The sequence below is a fragment of the Abramis brama genome (assembly GCF_963993115.1).
Source record: "Abramis brama genome assembly, chromosome: 8".
In the NCBI taxonomy this organism is placed as follows: domain Eukaryota; kingdom Metazoa; phylum Chordata; class Actinopteri; order Cypriniformes; family Leuciscidae; genus Abramis; species Abramis brama.
In genome coordinates this window covers 7,719,364-7,731,537 of record NC_139970.1, presented here as the reverse complement: position 1 = coordinate 7,731,537, position 12,174 = coordinate 7,719,364, and the positions used below count along the sequence as shown (strand labels likewise).

Here is a 12,174-nt window from a genome sequence, read left to right as displayed (position 1 = left end):
TCAGTGCTTCGAAACTAGACGGTCATTGGATAAATGCTGCGATTATGTCCCGCCCACGGACGCTCAGCGTCTCTGGGGGTGAATGAGGAGTGGGCTGGCCCGGACTCCGGGCTTCCGCGTGATGATTGGAGGGTCTGTCGTTTATTCATACAATAAAACGTCCCTGACGCTGAAGCTGTTCGAGCTCAGTCCCATCGCGGATTTTGCAAATGCAGTCAAACTTCTTTGTATTTGCTTGTCGAAATTGCTAGCCAATTTTCATAATACATTTCACACAATTATACATTTATATCTTTATTATATTATTGCTTATTATATTTTTTATATTATTATTATTAGTAATAATTAAAAAATAATTATTAAAATAATTAAAAAAATATTATTGTTAGTAGTATTATTATACTTTATTATATTATTATTTATATCTTTATTATATTATTACATTTATACAATTATACCTAACTCTGCTGGCCATTGAGAGTCACTGGAAAAGACGGCTAGTTGGTACGACAGGGTCACAGAGCATTTTCTTGAAAAGGAACGTAGGGCAGAATTTACGTATAAATAAATGGACAATTTTTATGATGTAGGCATAAATGAGCTTCCCCTCTTTGAAAGACCAGCAGCCGCCACTGCTCTGCAGATACTGTGCATATTTCTCAGGATTATTTTTTAGACGTTTTCTGTATGATTTGGACCTTTGGGCAGCTGCTTTTGGAGCCATGTCACACCTAAACACAACAATTATAATGAATTAATTTAGTATTTTAAAAACAAATGCATTACTTAATTTAAAATATAGTGACTTTTGATTGGTAAATGTATATTAATTCATTTAAGATAACGTACTCAACATAAATTCTTTAAAGAACAGTATGTTTAATGTATCTGCCGTCATCAGCGACACAACCTGTCATTACCAGCACAAGCTGTAATGTGCTGGTAATGACTGTGCTGGTAATGACATTTTTGTCAAAAAACTAGCCTTACTAGCAAAGATGATGACTAAGCAAGTGTAGCTAAATTTCTACATGTAATGTACACCATTTTAAGTATTAAAGTGATAAAAATAATCCAAATTTTTTTAAAAATACAGAAATACAACACATACTGTATGGTAATGACGCATAATAAGTGTTCATGCCCAACACAAAGAATAAAGAGTAGATTTACTTACTTTTCTGAACATAAAGGCATCAGTCTTGCAGCTTGAAATCCATGTGCTCCACTATGACATTAGGTTACCATGGCTACCAAATAAACTTTTGATGAAAAAAAAGTAGGAAAGTGCCTTTATGCAGAGCATGTTGGTAATGACGGCTAAACCATGGGACAGGTAGAAATTAAGCAAAATAAAGTAAAAAAATGCATATATATGCTTAATCTGTGCATGTAGTTTATTAGTTCAAGTAACATTTAATTCATTTGCATATTTTTTTTTATTAATTTGTAATAAATAATGTTTGAGATATGGCACGACAAGTGAAAACTCTGGTGGCGGACAACACCAAAACACAGTTAATGTACCACAAAACACCAATAAAATGTGTTAAAATCATTAGTAAGAGTTTTTAATTAATTAGTTAGTTTTAATTAGTTTTTAATAGAATTACACCCTGTGGACAGAAATAGGCCCGAATTCTGGGAAATACCCAAATACCGTTTTGAGAGATCACTAGCGCCTCAGTTCAAGCGAAGTGCGAGTGAACGCGACCGTCCCTTCCTCTTTACTACAGAAAGAAATAAACATGAATGAACATCAGAAAATATGTTGAAATATACAGTCCAACTTACCGAAATCCGTATCATGTCTCTCATGTAACTGCTCAATCAGTGTTTCATCCGCAGAAAGACATCAATAAAATATAGACAGTAAAAAACAGCTTAGTAAACAGTGTAACTCAGAAAAGCCATTTGTTGCCCATTAACTTTATAGTCAGCAAGAGCGCACTCGCCACCAAGTGGACAGGAGTGAGAATTACAGTTACAAGTTACAATCAGATCATTATCCTCAGTGTATCTGTCAAAATGAGATTGATTTCAGATTTTTCCATTAGGTGAAAAAAAAAAAAAAAAAATCATTCCAAAAAAAAATTCGGTCAATGAAAGATTTCCGGTTAACGCGACATCTGCTGTAGGCACCTTCTGTAGACATGCTGTAGACATCTGCTGTTGGCACCTTCATCTGGTGTGTGACAGACATCTGCAAAAAATGCTCAGAAAGACTAACCTTTAAAGTCTCCTTTCTCCTGAGCTAAATGATAATAAGATAACAATAAGACGCTTCATGTCCTTGATGTGACCAATAACACTTTTTTTTTTTATGGGAGCTGTGCAGTGAAATAAGAGCACAGTAAGTACGTGAACTGCTGTTTTGTGTCAGCTGTTACTAAATTGTGTATTTTAAAAATGTAATGTTGTATTGACGAATCAAAATTCAGGATCGTAACAATCCATTTTATATACACTATTTCAGCATTTTTCAGTGCTCTTGTCCCATTACTGCTCTGCGAGAAGATTTTTTATTAACCTTTGTGACAAAATATTCAGGCTTTGGATATGATCCTCTTTTCTAAAATGTCATGTTGTCCTATAACACATGATATTGGGGAAGGAAGGTCTCATTTGGGCAGTGCTGTGTCCTTTGACCCAGAATCCGCTTTTCTTACGAAAGATTATAAATTTAATTGTGCAAGTAATCATTTTTTTTTGAAGAAGTTATTAAAGGGCACCTTGACTCTTTTCACAAGATGTAAAATAAGTCTCTGATGTCCCCAGAGTATGTAAAGTATGTGAAGTTTTAGCTCAAAATACCCAACAGATCATTTTTTACAGCATGTTTAAATTGTAATTTTTGGGGGCTCAGAAAAACGCGCTGTTTTAGTGTGTGCCCTTTAAATGCAAATTAACTGCTGCTGCACGGCACAGGGGGCGGAGTCTCACGAGCTCGCGCTCAGAGTCAGGACAATCTCATCTAGTGGTGGAAATTTTGATTCTTTCCAGAGACTCGTTCATTTTCAGTTCGTTCACCAAAATAATTCGTTCAGATTCGTTCACTGATTCGTCCAGTGATAATTTCTTCATATTACATACTGCAGCAGGTGGCGAAAAAGAGTGTATTTTATGCTATGTTTTAACGAACGTATTTACTTGTTACAAAAAAAAAGTGATTTGGCTTTGTTAAAATGTGTGCCTTATTTACTAAATTAATAACATAAGTATAAATAAGTGGTTCAGATGACCAAACCAAGGTTTTCTTGCATAATTAACATTTTAATTGTTAAGTCAGACATACACATTCATAAATCTGGGATTATATTAAACGTTGATGTTCTGTATGTTGAATGTGAATATAAACAATTATATGTGCACACCTATAACTGCGCTTTGAATGAGATTGAATCACATGCTAAATGACCGATCTACGGGCGTTTCTTCAACTAGGGGCACTTTTAGGCTTGTGAAGTTGAATAAAAAAAACTTGTTCAAAAGTCACGTAACACAGTCTCATAAGTTTAAATAATTTGTCTAGTTTTAAGGTCTGTAAGAGGACAAACTTAGATTACAAGAGAAATTGTTAATATTTTACATTTTTTCCGACCTGCAATGAACAAATGTCATTTCCACCACATCTCTATATACAGCTGTTATTTAAAAACAGAATAACTTATGCCACTCAAGAATTGTCTAAGATCATTTTTGTAACTAGTTTTATCAGTTTTTCCACAATGTACAATAATTATACATTTGTCAATGAGATAAATTGACTGCCCTAAGGACCAAATGGTGAACTGTACACCTGTCACACTCTGAAATTTAATATTGGTTTGGGCAAGAGCTTATTAGAAAATAAATAACTTGAATTTTTATATTAGTAGAGCATGATCTTGTAAATTGTGGATATATTTTTAATGTGTGATGAGAACTTTTTAAATGTTTTTAAAAAATGTGTGTGGTGATGAAAATGACGGTGGTGGTGGAAATGACAATGAATTAACGTGAATGTAGAGAAACAGTAATATTTAGAGAAATATTTATTTGAAAAACTCTTAAACTCATCACACTCAGTAAACTCAATTCACAAAGTCAATCTACTCTTGCAATCCATATCAATTGTACTTTGTAATCATAAATGTCATTTCCACCACATGCTGTCATTTCCAGCACAGAGGGCAGTGTGGTGGAAATGACATTTCTGTAGTTTTTTGTGAAAAAATGGAAGATAGCTTCACTGATCAGCTTTGAATTAATACTCAGCATTTCATGCATGCAAAATACTCTTATTTAACTTAAAAAAAATTACTTTTTAAAAACACCCTTGAAGGTACAGCATGTTTCCACCACATGCTGTCATTTCCACCACAGAGGGCAGTGTGGTGGAAATGACATTTCTGTAGTTTTTTGTGAAAAAATGGAAGATAGCTTCCCTGATTAGCTTTGAATTAATACTTACAATTTCATGTATGTAAAATACTCTTATTTAACTTAAAATTTTTAACTTTTTAAAAACACCCTTGAAGGTACAGCATGTTTGGAAATGACGTAGAATAAATATATTAACTGATCAAGCAATATTTGCCTTGATTTTTCTTATTTTGTTCTTGATGAAAATTTAAAATTGCCTCCATGTGCCACATGTGCTCTGATGTCTCTGAACATTTCCATAGAAACCACCTAAACAATCTTTCACACAAACTTTTTAAAGGGACATTACAGTGTTGTGGTGGAAATGACACCAATAATGTGCGACAACTATATTTTGTATAAAAAGTAATATTGATGGTGGTCTCACATTAAATACACTGTAAACCCGGATAAGTAGAATTTACTTAAAAAAACCAAGGTAACTCGTTGCCTTAAAATTTTTAAGTAATGAAGCATTAGTTGAATAAGTGAAATGGACTACGTTCAATGTACTTAAGCCCATAATGGAATGGAATAGAACATTTAAGTTGAATGTACTTATAACCGAGTTAAAGTAACTGAAGATACTTAGTTTAAACAATCATCCCCCACCCATTTATTTAACTCAGCTTGTTAAGTAAGCATTACTCCATTACCAATTCCACTAAATTGTATATTCTAACGTACCCAACTTAACTTTTAGCTCCTGAAACTCAAAATATCTTTCAATAAATAGAGCCATGTAAAATATTTTGCCATTGCCAGCCACATACTGTATTTTTACAGCACTAGTACAGTAAAAAGCATTATAGTACTCCACTGAAATTACCAAATACAGTATATACCACACACTTTTACAATATTAAACTTGTATACAGCAATAAATTGTATTTTACAGGGAATGCTGCTTTTATAATTACATAATTAAAATATTACATGTTAAGGTTTCATAAGAGTAGCCATACTAGGAAAAAGAAAACAACATTTTCTGGGTTTTAAAACATTTATTTTGGTTAAAAGCAAAGATCAGAAATTTGCCTTCTGTGAACATGTTGGCTGAATTTTTTTTAAACATAAAATGCAATTTTAACACTTTAACAACAAACAGGTAACACTTAGCGCTTAATTAAAGGGATAGTCCATCCAAAAATTTTAATTAGCCCATGATTTACTCACCCTCAAGTCATCCTAGGTCTATATGACATTCTTCTTTCAGACGAATACAATTGGAGTTCTATTAAAAATGTCCTGGCTCTTCCAAGCTTTATAATGGCAGTGAATTGCTGTTTCTGTTCTGAAGTCCATAAAAGTGCAAAGGAAATCCCATTCAAAGTCTGCAAGTTTTCGCAGAAGTGAGGAAACCTGTAGGCTTTCTGTGGTGTTCTTTTTTTGCACAACTTGGCCAGCTTTCTTTGAAGTTACTTGTCCTTTCTTTGTTTTTGATCCACGTTCAGGATTGATGTGAAGAAAGCGTCTAAAAGGCTGAAAAGAAAGGAAAAAAAACAATGAAATATTATGGACTAAGTTTATATATTTTGACAGAGATAGACAGCACAAAAGATGTGTAAATAAAAACCAGATATCGGTTTTAACGACTAATTTGTTTGGAAAAAACTGAACAACATGAAAAAAAAAAGCAATGTTGGATGTTGTGATCAATAACTGATATTTTTTCTGCCCTGGTTAAAATACATCAACTCAATGTGTCTGTTTACATGTGCACTGTCATAATAAATACTACTAACTAAACTTTTGAAAGTAGGGTTGCCAGATTTAAAGTTTTATTCTACAACTTTTGTCTACTCATCACCCAGCTCATTAACAATATCATCCCCTCATCAGGTCCCATCAGAGTATCAGTGGAAAGGCAGTCATAGACTCTCAGTTTATGTAGAGCACACATTGCCAGAATCCAGCCCAAACCTTTGTGACAAAAATAATTTAACTTTAATTGCAAGCCTTGCAATGTGAATTGCATACATGACTACATGATCATGTTAAACATGATATTTACCAGACTAAACATGTTTGCACCCAAAAATGAAAATTCTGTCATTATTACTCACCCTCAAGACTTTCGTTCATCTTCGGGACACAAATTAAGATATTTTTGATGAAATCTGGGAGGTTTCTGTCCCTCCATTGACATCAATGTCATTGCAACTGTCAAAGCCCAGAAAGGTGGTAAAAACATCAGTAAATAGTACATATAACTACAGTGGTTCAACCTTAATATTATGAAGTGACGAGAATACTTTTTGTGTGCAAAATAACCCCAAAATAACGACATTGTTGAATAATCTCTTCTTTTCCATGTCATTCTCCTACACTGTTGACGTAGTGCAAGCCAGTGCAGCGCTTATGGGTTCTACATCAGAACGAAGGCTCACTATTGGCTAGCTCTTGGGTCATCACACACGACTAGAGTTGGCCAATAATAAGCCTACGTTCTGACGTAGAACCCAGAAGCGCTGCACTGGCTTTTTTTCAAGGCTTGCACCTAGAAATCTAAAACAGGGTTTACATTCTCGAGCCACCAGACACATCCGTTTTGTGCAGATTAGTGGGCCGGAACGCGTTAAAGGGTAACTCTTGCCAAAATGCAACCTCTTTTTGTTAATCTACCCGAGGCAAACTTTCGTTTAAAAGCATAATTAGGATGGAAACGCCACTTTTAAGTTTGACCGTATTTTCGTTTTCGGTCAAATTGCCTTTTGAATGTGAGTGCTAGGGGCACGACTATTATAGCATTAAAAATAGCTATTTTTAAAACAACCAAGAAGGCTCGACACAACATGAAACTTTACTGGAAGTATCACCAGGGGCTCTACATATGAACTCCAGCATTGAGAACATTGTTTGTGTACAGAGTTTACTAAAAAGAAAGATTTTGAACAACTCACTGAAGCTGTGTACGCCGGCATTTTGACGGTCAAAAATAGTCTATCTAATAAATTTATTCAAGAGCTGCTGTAAAGCCTAAACAATCTATGTTACTGTACTTTCCTATTATCACTGTAAAGCTGCTTTGAAACAATCTATATTGTTAAAAGCACTATATAAATCAAGGTGACTTGACACTGTTTACACTACGTCAACAGCATAGGAGAATGACGTGAAAGAGTAGAGATTGTTGAATAATGACGTTATTTTGTTTTTGTGCACAAAAGATATTCTCATCGCTTCATAATATTAAGGTTGCACCACTGTAGTTACATAGATTATTTAAACGATGTTTTGACTACCTTTCTGGGCCTTGAAAGTTGCAAAGACGTTGCTGTCTATGGGTGGTTCAGAAACCTCTCAGATTTCATCAAAAATATCTTAATTTGTGTTCTGAAGATGAATGAAGGTCTTACAGGTTTGGAAGAATTGGTTAGTAATTAATGACAGAATTTTCACTAATCATTTAACTGAAAACAACTTGCACTGACATATCTTAAAAAATGTGACTGCCACTGTTTTGTCTCAAGATGCACACCAGTAATGTTTTTTTTTTATTAGACATTTTTATAAAAGCTGCTTAAATATCCTAATTTTATTAAGGCCTAGACCTGGCTTAAGCTAAGCCCAGTATGGAAACCATGGCCATATTGTTCATACCAGTAGTCAGCTTAATAAATACTGTCAAGACAAGTCACAATTCAGTCCAATATTTATATGAATGGCAAATATGTCAATGACTAACCTCTGAACAAACTCAAGGAAGGTGCTGCCTCTTCCTGGTACTGCAAGCTGAAGTTATAGGAGGAGGCAAACAGCGCTGCCAGGCCAGTGATGAAGATGCTGTGATCCTTTCCACACACACCTTGACCTTACAAACGTAATATCCAGCACTGATCGCATAGAGATTGACCTGTAATTGAAAAAAAATAAAATAATAATAATTAATAAATAATATTAATAATTAAAATAACTAGTGTGAGTTTCACTGTGGTTCGATGTAGTTGTCTATTCATAATTTTATGAATTAAATTTTTCACCTAAACATTAAAATTGATTAGGGTTAGAACGTTAAAAGCACTGGCATATTATTTTGCTTGTTTTAAGCATAAACTCACTTAATTTTGACTTATTCTTTCAGAAAACAAGACAATTTTTACTTGTCTATTAAATGCTTCTTCATGTAAGAATTTTAGATATCTGGACTGGAAACAAGAAAAAAACACTAATTAAGAAAAACATATTTTGCAGTGGGGTGAGTAAATGATGGCTTTTCATTTTAGATTAAAACTACCCAATGTTTACATACCAAGCAATATAAAGTGTGGACTCTCTGGCAAATGTAGATTGCTGGACATCAGCTTTGCAAATTCCTGAAACAATTTTTAAAAAGGACAGCACAGCCATGATCAACAAAACCAAAACATAAAACATATTACAGATTAATGAGATTTGTTGAATAATCTCTATTTATCTGCTTGAAGGATAACACCGTCTAACTTCTCTTTGAATGGTGGGAGTAGTTGTAGGACCATGGCATGGCAATCAGGAATACTACATTTGAAAACAACATTAGGAACATGGATTTTCTTGTGCTAGCAAAATTCTGACAACGATTCAAAAGCACGATCACATAACTGACAGCATTATTTATTTATTTTTTTACCACATAGATAGACTATAACTTGTTTAGCACTTACATTAGCACTGGATTGTCATCAGATTGCAAAGCCTGAAACGAAAAAAAATATATGTATATATCAAAAGCGTGTCATGCAAATAACATGGTAAATGCATAGACTGTAAAAAAATATGGTAAATGTTGCCTATTAGGCTATGTGAAATGTCGAAGTTAACGTTAACTGTTACTTGGTAAACAGGTGGAACAGAGTGAATGCTTGCGAGGCCGCGGTATAAACCGCGTTCGCAAAATCAAACCAAATACGTGGAAACAATGTAGAAATGCGAACGCAAAAATATATATACTGGCTTACCGTATCACTCAGTTGAACAATTTTCCCATCTTCTCAAACTCTAAATCCCACTTATCGTCACAGGCGCAGCTAGATTATTCAGATGATTCTTCCATCCATCTTCGTGTAACGTTAATGTCGTCCATTTTCTGTTGCGCCTCAGGCAACTAACTGTTAGCTAAGTTACTGTTTGAAACACGAACCGAAGCTCACAAAATCTTAAAAATTGCTCACAGATTCGCAGACACTGTTTATCTTGATAGGCTAACATGAATGATTATTCTGTTCAGTTGAATGAATCTCGCTGACAAATCAAGTTTGCCTTTAGTAGTGTCTGCTCGCGTCACATTTGAACTGAATTGAGCGCGAAAGAAATCAATCCCACAATGCAATACCTTTTCAGTATGATACTGTATTACAAATTTATCGGGTTGAAAACAGAAATGTGCTGTATATTTACAGCTGTTCTGTAAAAGATACAGCCTAATACTAGCTGTATTATGGAAATACACTACAATTCTGTAGGAAATTAGCAGTAAATTTACAAATGGTTACAGTGGACACAACAATAACGTCCAGAAATCACGAACTTACCCGTGACTCCATCTGGAAAATAATTCGCGATTTCGTATTTTGTTTTTGACCCTCTGAACATACCGTTGGACAGGCAAAACTTGGTGATATTAAGTTGTTTGAGCTCAAACACATAATTACAATAAGATAGGCCATTAAAAAGTACAGTTTACTCAGAATTCATAATTAATGTAAAGAAATGACACATGTTTAAGTAATACAAACTCAGTTTGTTTGAGTAGAAACTACTGATTGGACTTAAAAACTCAATTACAATAAGAAAGGACAAGAAAAAGTTCAGCTTAATCAGAATTAACAAGTAATGTCAATAAATTAGACACATTTAAGTAATATGAACTCAATCTCTTTGAGTTGAATCAAAATCTGGGTTTACAGTGTACTATAATGTATTTTAATTATTTTACTAGTGCTTAATTTAGGTATATTAATAGTTACCAGATAAGTCATACTTTTAAACTGTATTTTCATTGTTGAAGTTAAAAAGTCTGGGTGTGCGACAAGGATAAAACAGTGATTTTGGCACCTATAAGGAGGTTGAAAAGTATGAAAAAATCATAATAGAAAGGTAGTAAAAAGTTTTTAAGGAGGTTTTATTGTTAGTTTGAAAAAGAAAGAGGATTTTGTCCAAAATTGTATGTATTTTTAAAAATATGACCAAAGTACATAAAAGTGCCCACAGTCTAAGAATCACCCCTACCCAGTACTCTCATTCACGAACGAAAGTACCAGTTAGTTCAATTCGTTCACGAACGAGATCTCTCTCTCGTTCAGACTCAAAACAGAGCGATCTCAGTCAGTGATTATGGCATTCAGTAGATCCAACCAAATACATGCCCCTTCACAGCCCGAACTGAAATGCTATTTGCTGACGTTTATGCAAATGAGACCTAACCAATACTGTCATATTTTTTTGGTTTGTTTTAGTTTGTAGAGAAGTGCATATGACATGAATAAAACGTAATGAATTCATTTTTGATAATACAAAATGAACACAAGTAGTCAAGTAAATTGTTCAAAGTGCAAAATACCACAAAACTAAGACTAAAACACACAAAACAAAATATAAGAAAAGCAGGTAAAGTGTAAATTTAAATCAAGTAAACAGTCAAGTGCACCCCCCTTAGCTCAAACCAAGTAAAAAATTATGATGTTAATTTGTCTTTGTTATATTTAACCATTAGCTTGCGTTATTAACCTGTTTTCATTACAATGGTAAAGTGTAAATTTGTTTCTTTGATGCAAACATAAGAACCTAGCTCTATCGGTTCGCCATCATTATCGTTCAAACAACTGGTTATTTTCATTCATGAACGACATGTACCAGTTCGTTCAACTCGTTCACAAACGATAAGATCTCTCTCTCGTTCATGGTTCAGACTCAAAAGCAACTCGGTCACAGTCAGTGAAGGGCGTATTCGTTCACTACATCCAACAAATCACATGCTCCGTCACATCTCATACTCGAAGGCTATTGGCTCAAGGTTCATTCTTTGACGGGTTGAAAGCACCGGTTCACTGAGCTGCGCATGCGCTGCTAATAGCGCCGCGCTGCTGTGGAGGGAGGGATTTCACATTTCAGTGAACGAGAAATATGAGTCAATGGTTTACGTGAACGAGAACGATTCGTTCACCTAAAGGATTCGTTCAAAAAGAACGATTCGTTCACGAACGTAACATCACTATATCAGAACAGAAACTCTCAGTTGCGGTGTTCATTTCGACTCGGAGTCACAATACTGCCCACAGAGCCAGAGAATATATGCTGTATGGACAAAGAACAGGTATAGTTTAGTTTAATTATGGTTATAACTTATTTGTCATCTGCTTTTATCCACTAATACAAGCCTGCTGTAGCAAAACCCGTCCGAATGATGACCAAAATATACTGATGAGTTCAGTGAAGTTTATTGTACATCACACAAAAGATGAGCGTTAGTTTTACTCCAGAGAATCTCTGTAAGAGCTGAATAAACATAGTATAAGAAGTGCGCATTAAAGTCTTATCCATAAACTCTCTCTCTCTCTCCCTTTCATTATCATCAACATACACAGCGAAGTACACAAAACACTCCTTACAACTAACAGTAAACAAATATAATGTTACACACCTTTTCAGTGGGTGCTAAATAAACTGGTAAACCTTATATCCGTAAAATGACTCGAAGAGCTGTGATAAAGAGTGCGCTCTCACTTTCATTTCTTCCGTGTCCAGTCACGTTAGGCCTGTTGCTCCGGAGAGTGTAAGCTGGATCACAAACAG

The 12,174-nt window shown here is 34.5% G+C and overlaps 1 protein-coding gene and 1 long non-coding RNA gene across 2 annotated transcripts in view; one reads left to right on the top strand and one right to left on the bottom strand.

The window, feature by feature from the left end:
• Nucleotides 1–12,174, top strand: part of LOC311088944 (uncharacterized protein) — a 319,691-nt gene that overhangs the window by 227,574 nt on the left and 79,943 nt on the right. The gene's annotated exons all lie outside the window — the stretch shown is intronic.
• On the bottom strand, nt 5,395–10,340 carry LOC311088950. The gene is made up of 3 exons (XR_014607589.1): nt 8,657–10,340; nt 8,093–8,260; nt 5,395–5,886 (listed from the first exon to the last, which is right to left on the bottom strand). It is a non-coding gene; the product is annotated as an uncharacterized lncRNA (long non-coding RNA).